The sequence below is a fragment of the Micropterus dolomieu genome, linkage group LG22 (genome assembly GCF_021292245.1).
Source record: "Micropterus dolomieu isolate WLL.071019.BEF.003 ecotype Adirondacks linkage group LG22, ASM2129224v1, whole genome shotgun sequence".
Lineage (NCBI taxonomy): Eukaryota > Metazoa > Chordata > Actinopteri > Centrarchiformes > Centrarchidae > Micropterus > Micropterus dolomieu.
In genome coordinates this window covers 33,590,664-33,598,930 of record NC_060171.1, presented here as the reverse complement: position 1 = coordinate 33,598,930, position 8,267 = coordinate 33,590,664, and the positions used below count along the sequence as shown (strand labels likewise).

The window sequence follows — 8,267 nt, the reverse complement described above, 5'->3', positions numbered from 1 at the left end:
GATTTAGCTGCGGCTAGCTGACCATGTGGTTCTCAGAAACAACAGCACACTTTCCAGCAGTTCTGTGTAAGTTGCTAAATGAAAACTCTGTAGGTCAGAGCGTCCATGTGAAAAAGAAGGAAGACATGGCTGGTAGTATTGTCTTACAGTTGCTAAACACCTCAGTTCACTGCAGGAAGCCATCTGACTGTGTGAGGAGCAAGCTTGTTGATGTCTGCACGTAGGCTCTCCTCATTGCATAATGAGGCAGAAATGCATACAGAAATAGAAAAAGGACAGGCATAAGTAAATACCATAGTGGAAATAAATAAGGTAGAAAATGCTAATAAAACACTCAAAAATATTAAAACACATAAATAAATACATTTAAAAAAGAAGTATAAAGTTGAAGATTATAACGGACAATAAATAAATAAGGTAATTATTACAAAGGTGAACAAATAAAGAAGCTAATTAAAAGAGATTTATACATTTATGTCCCATTGAATAATTACTACCTATTATTTATTTACTTTATTTTTTGTGCATTTAATCAGATGCTTATTTATTTATGTATTTATTCCTGAAATTTTCAGGATCAGTCCTCCATACAGCTCGTTCATCTGTCAACACAAATAATATTGAAACAAAATTAACTCCATAATCTGGAGAAAGGGTCGAGTGATGTCAGTCAACAAGCCCCATCTCGTCTTCAACTGTGGCTCCCTATGCTGTCCCCCAGCCTCTGGTAACTTCTGTTCACAATATAAATACAAAATAAATTTTTTTTTATGAATGTGCAAATGCTTGTAAAACTTCACTGTTGTCATGTTGGAGGGCATCAATACACCGCTGAGCTGGTAGGAGTAACTGTGACAGCTGATCCGACCGTGTAGATGTCATCAGAAACTGACGTCGTTTGAGATGATGGTTCAGAGGAAAAGACGTCTTTGCTCCCTCCACCGTTATATGCCCGGATAAAGTGCAATAGTACTGTGTTACTGTACAATTTAATTGTTTCTACTTAGTAGTCTAAATGTTGAATATGGGTCAAAGTAATTTAAACAAGTGTTTATTCCTCCCCTTAGTTCAGTTAGTTTAAAACATAATCAGCTCAGGACTTAATTCCATTTTCACTCTGGGAAGCGCTCATAATCAATTTTTAAGTAATAACACTAGCAGAAAGCAGAACCAATGTGATTTTTAAAAATGAGAGGAAAAACAAATTTGACATCCTGTTATGAGGGCCACTCGTTTTTAGGCTATTACCTGCAAGCCTGGTATTTACTGGCTTATCTTTCATAACATAAACTCAGGAAGGCTTTGGGAACATTAAATAAACAATTATTTTCTGTCAACCTCCCTCATAATGAGATGCACTATAGCTCCTATAAATCAGAAAAAAAAAACATACACAGCAGTGGTGTTTCCATTTAGTCTGAGCAGTAAAACTATTCTTTGATGGAAAATGCAGAAATGCAAAAAGCAGAACTCTACACCACTGTAAATGTATTTTTGACTATACATTAGACAATGGTTTTGAACAGAAATTCACAGCACAGTGTATAGGAAAAGCATTTAGAAGAAGGAAGAAAACCCTTTAGCTTTCATGAAACATGTCTAATTCATGTACCTTGCAGTTCTGTAACATACTGTAGTTTGGCTGAAAAAGTAATTTAGTCTTCATCACACAACTGACTTGTCCAGGTAACTTCAGGAGTAACTTTGTGACATCGGGTGTTAAATGTGAAAATTAAAATGCAATATAAACAACATAAGCTGATTTTCCTTTTATGCAAGCAATTTTTAAGTCAAAATGAAAACAAAAATGGCATTAAAGATTTCATTTTAAAAGATTTAAAGGGGTAATATGTAGTTTTAAGCGGCCACTAGTGGTGCAGTTTTAAGATTGCAACCAGGTGTGTGCTCGGCTCGAATTCCATAGCAAGCTTAATGCGAAACACACCAGCTTTCATACATAGATCCCGCAATAAACATGGAAACACACGTTTGTGGCTTTTGACACAGACATGTTGCTCTCTGCTCTGTTACTACCAACATTCCCAGCTCAGAGGCAGATCAAATGAAACCCCCTGTGACAAAGTGGGTTTGTTCACCATTTGTCCCATACAGGCCACTACCTTCTAGTTTATACATATATAAGTGTTTATTTCTTGGTAATTTACCATAGCTTGTGTAAAAGTGCACCACTTACTATCCCGGGTTGTTTGTGTTTGCATTATGTTACAGTCGACAGCAAAGTATATGGTAAGTTAGAGTAAACACACAGTCATAAGTTAGTTTCAGCTCCATTTTATTAGGTTGCAAGTTTAAACATGGTTTAATTGTTTTCCTGTGTTAATACTTACAATTGTTTGTTCCTTTGTTCAGTTCCACCACGCAGGATAATTGTTTGGAGAGGGGCCGGCTAAAGCATTTCTTGTTTTATAGGAATAGGGTGGTCATGGATGACATCACCGGGCCAAACCAAGTAGAGGGTTTTCTTTCTTTATAGGAATGTTTCTTTTGGTTGTTTTTGATTATTATGAATAAATGTGTGAATAACCCTGACCTGTTTTCTAGGCAGTGGGAGCAGAGTGAACTGATAACGAAGTTCCAAATATTAAGAGATTTCTAGGTATTAATGTTATGGAGTAGATCAACCTGCATCAGAATGGGATGGACTGAAGCAGTTGGGTGTGAATTGACCACCCTATATAAACAGTGGGATTTATGCTCCCAAGGGGGAAAAGAGGTGAGGCTGTGCTGCTGTGAACATGTGCCTTTTGTTAGCGTCGCTACAAGTTTAATGTGTTATTTTCTTAAGTCTTTTTGTTTGATTGTTGAATTATCCGTGAACTGCAGACCACTGTAAATAAAATAATCACCTCTGCGAATATATGCCTGAGTCTGCCTACCTAACACCTTCCTAGCCACTCTAGCCAGACTACACCACACCCCCTGACTGGTTCGTTACCTTTCAGACATCACAGCCAGCCACATATTAGCCCAATCCTCATGGTAAATAAGGCAGGGTGAAAGCAGCTATATACAGACACACCTGGAGACAGCTTCACAGGGACGTGTGCAGATATTTTGGGGGGCAGGGGCTCAAGTGAGAAAAAGCGGACTTGTCACAATTATTTAAATTTTTTTTTTTTTTTACAACAAATATAATATTAGCACATTTCTGACTTCCATACCAATTTATTTTAACGCAATTGTTTCATACTCTCCAGATTTCTACAAAATAATCAGTTCACATCATGGTCTTTAGTATTCACCAGGTTTATCACAAGAGCAGGCAACAGCAAACTATGCCACAATGTGCATGTATATTTAGAATAAATTACTGCACCAAGGAAAGGAACATTACAATGAATTATTAAAATACTGTTTCACAAGAGAGAAAACCTTAAGCTTCACACAGCCAAGAATTATACTGTATTGCTTGACCCACACATGTGCACACCCACACAATAACTGATGGTGACATGGACTTTCACATTTCAGGGATGCTTCCATCGTGTAAAGATCTATTAGCATACAACAAACTAATTGAATATAGAATATACTCGTGACAAAGTGGGTTGCTCACCACTTGTCCCGGACAGGTCGTTATCTACACTACACCATATTAGTTCATGCAAGTTTATATTGTAATTTACCATGGCTTATGTAAGAGTGCACCACTTACTTTCCCTGGTTGTGTATGCGTCTGCAGCCAAGCATATAAGTCAGTTTCAGTTCCATTTTATTAGGTTGCAAGTTTAAACATGAATTGTTTTCCTGCGTTAAAGCCGTTTGTTCCTTTGTTCAGTTCCACCATGCAGTTACAGTTGTTTGGGGAGGGGCCCGCCTAAGCATTTCCTGTTTTATAGGAAAAGGGTGGTCATGGATGACACTCTCCAATCTAAGTAGAGGGTTCTTTATGTGGTGCCAATACAGAGTAGAAAGAATACCTTTTTTGGGACCAGACAACGCCACCTCCTGATAAGGGCAGGAGGAACCCTTTAAACCCTTAATATAAGGTTGTGTGTCGTGAACTCTGATTTACCCCGAACAGGAACAATTACAAAGAGGCATGTGTTGTACAACAGTAAGTAAATTTTATTACAAGTATATTGTTAAAATCCCAGTTAAAATACCAACTGCATTAATAAAATTAGCCTGGGAGTAAATTTGGTAGAAAAAAAACAAACAAAAAAAAAAACACAGTAGTGTTACTCTCCTCAGGTTAGGAAGGTAAAGTCGGCTCATCCACACCACCCCGATCAGCGACTGGTAGACAGAAGAGGGGGACAGCAGACACAACACCAAGAAGTACATGCACTATACACTCAATATCTAAACTATTCACTACACACTTACCATCACTACAAGATAGCATGCAATGTCGAAGTTGAGTATACGCACCACTACAGAATGTCACCCAGTGCAGTCTCACCACGGAAAGGGAAGCAGTGTGCTGATACGGACCCAGCCTTGTACAAGGTCAAGCTGTGGATCTACAAAAGAGGAGAGCAACCTGTATTTAAACCACCATGCCAAATATGACACCCAGTACAGGACATCTATCCCAATCACAGTGGGGCACTAGACCAAGCAACAGACATCTTAAAATTGACTGGAAAACCATTTAACAAAAGAAAAAAAAAAAAAAAAAAAAAAAACAGTGGCTGGCCTGGTCCGCCTTCAAACAAAACAACGGACATTAGTTTCAAGTTCCGAAATCAGTGCCTTGCACATAATTAAAAGAATAAAATATAAGCCTACTTTGCAAGGTTACACAAAGCCCTGTAGCACAGTGGTGCAGCAGGAGGAGGGGGCAGGGGAATTCTGGTGCTAAATATAAAAAACACAAATATCAGGTCTAAAACTCATTAAGATACACAGATAAACATGTATGTCGTTGTGTGTCGTGTGTCTCTGGATCCCTACAGCCACAGCTGCTGATTTGTGGCCACGTCAGCTGTAGACTGAAACATACAAATAATCTTTACTAAACAGAACAAACCACAGGTTAAGAAAATGCTAGTAGCATAGCAAGCATCAGTAACACACAGACAAGCGGTCACATAAGTGAAAACAAACTAGCATTAGCTAAAAAAACATTCAATGCTACACCATACAGCTTGCAATGATGACAGGCATTACCATCAATCTTCTTCAGTTCCCTCCATGGAGGACGGGACACTCATGTCTGGCTGTCACCCTGCAAGGTGAGCTCAGTGGAAAGCAAAGAACTCTCCACTGAGACTAGCAAACCTTTTATCCCTTCCTGAGTAGCTGCAGGTCACATGACAAGGTCATATGACCATGCATGTGCACCAGTCACCTAGATTAACACATTCATTTATAGTAATGTGTCTTTTGGTTGTTTTTAGTTATTCTAAATAAATGTGTAAAGATCCCTGACCTGTCTACTAGTCAGTGGGGGCAGAGTGAACTGAGTTACTCTGAGTTAGAACTAAGTTCTAAATATTAAGTGATGTCTATTAATAATCTAATTACGATTGTTTTTTTTTACCAATATTACGATTGTGATTTAATATGCGATTAATTTTTAAGCTCTTTACCTTCTGTATTATTCAAAATGGACAAGCAGTGTATAGTATGACCAACACAATATTAGATAGAACATACACTGTTCTTTCTTGTGAGTGGCACACCACAGGATAGAGCAGCAGTAGGAAGAGAACCAGTCCAAAGCACTCCCAGAGATCCTAAGCTTATCAATCAGGATGCTGTGGTCTGTTGTATCGAATGCTGCACTAAGATCGAGCAGCACCAAAACAGAGCACTTCTCTGCATCAGAAGACATCACTATGTCATTTGAGATCCTAAGAAGTGCTGTTTCTGTGGAATAATTCTGACGGAAACCAGATTGGAACTTGTCAAGTATATTGTGGGCAATGAGAGTGTCAGTGAGCTGATTGGCAACAACTTTCTCTAGTATTTTTGAGATGAACGGCAGCTTGGAAATAGGCCTGTAATTTTTGGACAGGGATGGATCCAGATTGTTTTTTTTTGTTCAGAAGAGTTTGAATTATTGCATGTTTGAAATAAAGTGGAACAAAACCGAAGCTGAGGGAACTGTTAATGATAGAGACCAAGCATGACCAAACAGTCCCAATCACATTTTAGAGCAAGGCAGTGGGTAAAATATCTACAGGGCTTGAGGAGGATTTCATACCGGCCACCAGATCAGTCAAGTCCTTTTGGGAAATGGGATTAAAATGTTTCAAGATTGGTGGCCGGGAAGGACTTTTGCTTTTGCTGGAAGAAAATAATTTTGCAAAATAAGAAGCTCTTGCTTCTTTAACCATAGTGTTAAACTCAGTTAAAAGGTCCTTATAATACAGGTGGTGGACTTGAAGCTTAGTGGTCTTGACGCCTAAAACACCGAATGGCGTAATTTAGCCAGGTGGAAGGGTGTGTGGAGGGGACACTTGATCCAAGATTGCAGTGCAATGTGAATTAAAAGAGTGGACAAGATTATTGATATCAGTATGGTGAGATAGAACTGCGTCTCGGTCAAAAGCTGCAGAAAACTTTTCAGCTGAGAGGCTGTTTATGATGCGGGAGCTACTTTTCTGGGCACAGAGTCCAAATTAAAGGAGAGGTTGAACAAAACACAGTTATGGTCAGTGATATGTAGTTCCTCCGAGTAAATACAGTCATTATTTAACGCAAGGGTAAAAACAAGGTCCAATGTATGGCCCTTAATGTGTGTGGGACCGGACACATGTTGAAGGGAATGTGTCAAAGTTGCTCGACAAGCAGTAAGACTTAACACACGTTCTATGATCAGATGTCCATTTTAACTCCTAAATCATAGCATTAGTTTACTTTCAGTAGCTCTTCTATGCCGTATGAGTCAAATGCTTCCCACAATCGAACCTCCAGGCTCATTGTTCAGTAAATGTTTATGTTCCCTGTATCCAACCATCTTTTTATCACCTTAGTTAGAGAATAAATTCACTGTAATATAATCAAGAGCTGTGTGTGTTGCCTATTTCTAGTTCCTGCCGAGAGAATTGACCCTTTAGATATGAGACTGACTGACTGATTTAAGATAACTGCGCGATTATTAACTAACTGATCACTAGTAATAATTGTATAATTATTCAAAACTACCTAGAGGTCCGGAGACTCTAGGATTATAACAACTTCGGTGGTGCCCTTAACGAGGAAAATTTTGATTTTATGAATATTAAAATTCATAATTGGGTATCAATTCTCATAAATTTATTAAATTGCATAACTAAAATTGAACTGAAGACTACATCACATGCTGTATGTTTGCAGCTAGCATTTGTGATCCCAGTCTGTTTGGGTGAAGTCCATCCCTTTTAAAAAGAGAACGACGTACCGAAAAGATATTAAAGTTATCAATATAGCACATTTCATTAGCCCTACAGGCAACTTGTAGCCAGTCATGGAGACTGAGGAGTCTGCTAAAACGACCAGCACCGCGGCCAACTGAGGGAATGGGACCTGAGACAAACACGGACTTCCCGCACTGCTTTAAGAAAAGGATGTTAAAATCTAATTTGGTCAGCTCAGACTGCTTACGAGCTACCTTATTTGCTCCCATGTTGACTATTATTCTTTTAACAGAGGATAGGAATGATGGCAGTAAAACCCGGAGCTCTTTTAAGATGTCAGTAACCATAGCTCCGGGAAAACAGAGTGTGATGGCATTAAAGATACGCACATTTCTTGTCATGGAATCACCAATAATAAGTGTTGAGGGAGGGAAAAGTGGCTGGGGGGATGTACTGTAGACAGGGCTCTGTCAGGACTAGTGGAAGCGAGCTCAGGGACTAACGCGTGCGCAACCTTCGCTAACTGTGGGTGAACTGATGTGACAGAGGAAGCCTCCTGTGCTCCTTCTGGACACAGCCTCTTTTAACAACCTGCGGTGAGAATTGGACTTGGAAGTGGATTTGACCAATACAAGAGCTGTGTCTCAATTCAGGGACCGCATCCTTCGAAGGGCGAGGCCTTCGAGGCCTACGAAGGCATGCGGCCGCAAAAGGCCGAACCGACTGTTGTGAAATGAGACGGTCTGGTCTACTGAGGACTGTCTATTGCGTCATCAACTGACCCCGCCCTTACCCATGCGTGGGGAAGCGCCGCTCTTGTCGCCTAGCAACCTTCACAGCTGCGGTCCACCGGCAATGGAGACGAATATTTTATTTTTAATATTTTACCTCTTAATAGAGGAACTAGAGGTACTTCACCGCCGGCGCCGCCGCATGATGTATGTCAGGCTGAGAGAG

General features: G+C 39.7%; 1 long non-coding RNA gene across 1 annotated transcript; it reads right to left on the bottom strand.

Moving 5' to 3' along the window:
- Positions 1 to 4,072: 4,072 nt before the first annotated feature.
- Positions 4,073 to 5,211, bottom strand: LOC123962467. The gene is made up of 3 exons (XR_006822945.1): positions 5,137 to 5,211; positions 4,396 to 4,487; positions 4,073 to 4,260 (listed from the first exon to the last, which is right to left on the bottom strand). It is a non-coding gene; the product is annotated as an uncharacterized LOC123962467 (long non-coding RNA).
- Between the last annotated feature and the right edge of the window lie 3,056 nt (positions 5,212 to 8,267).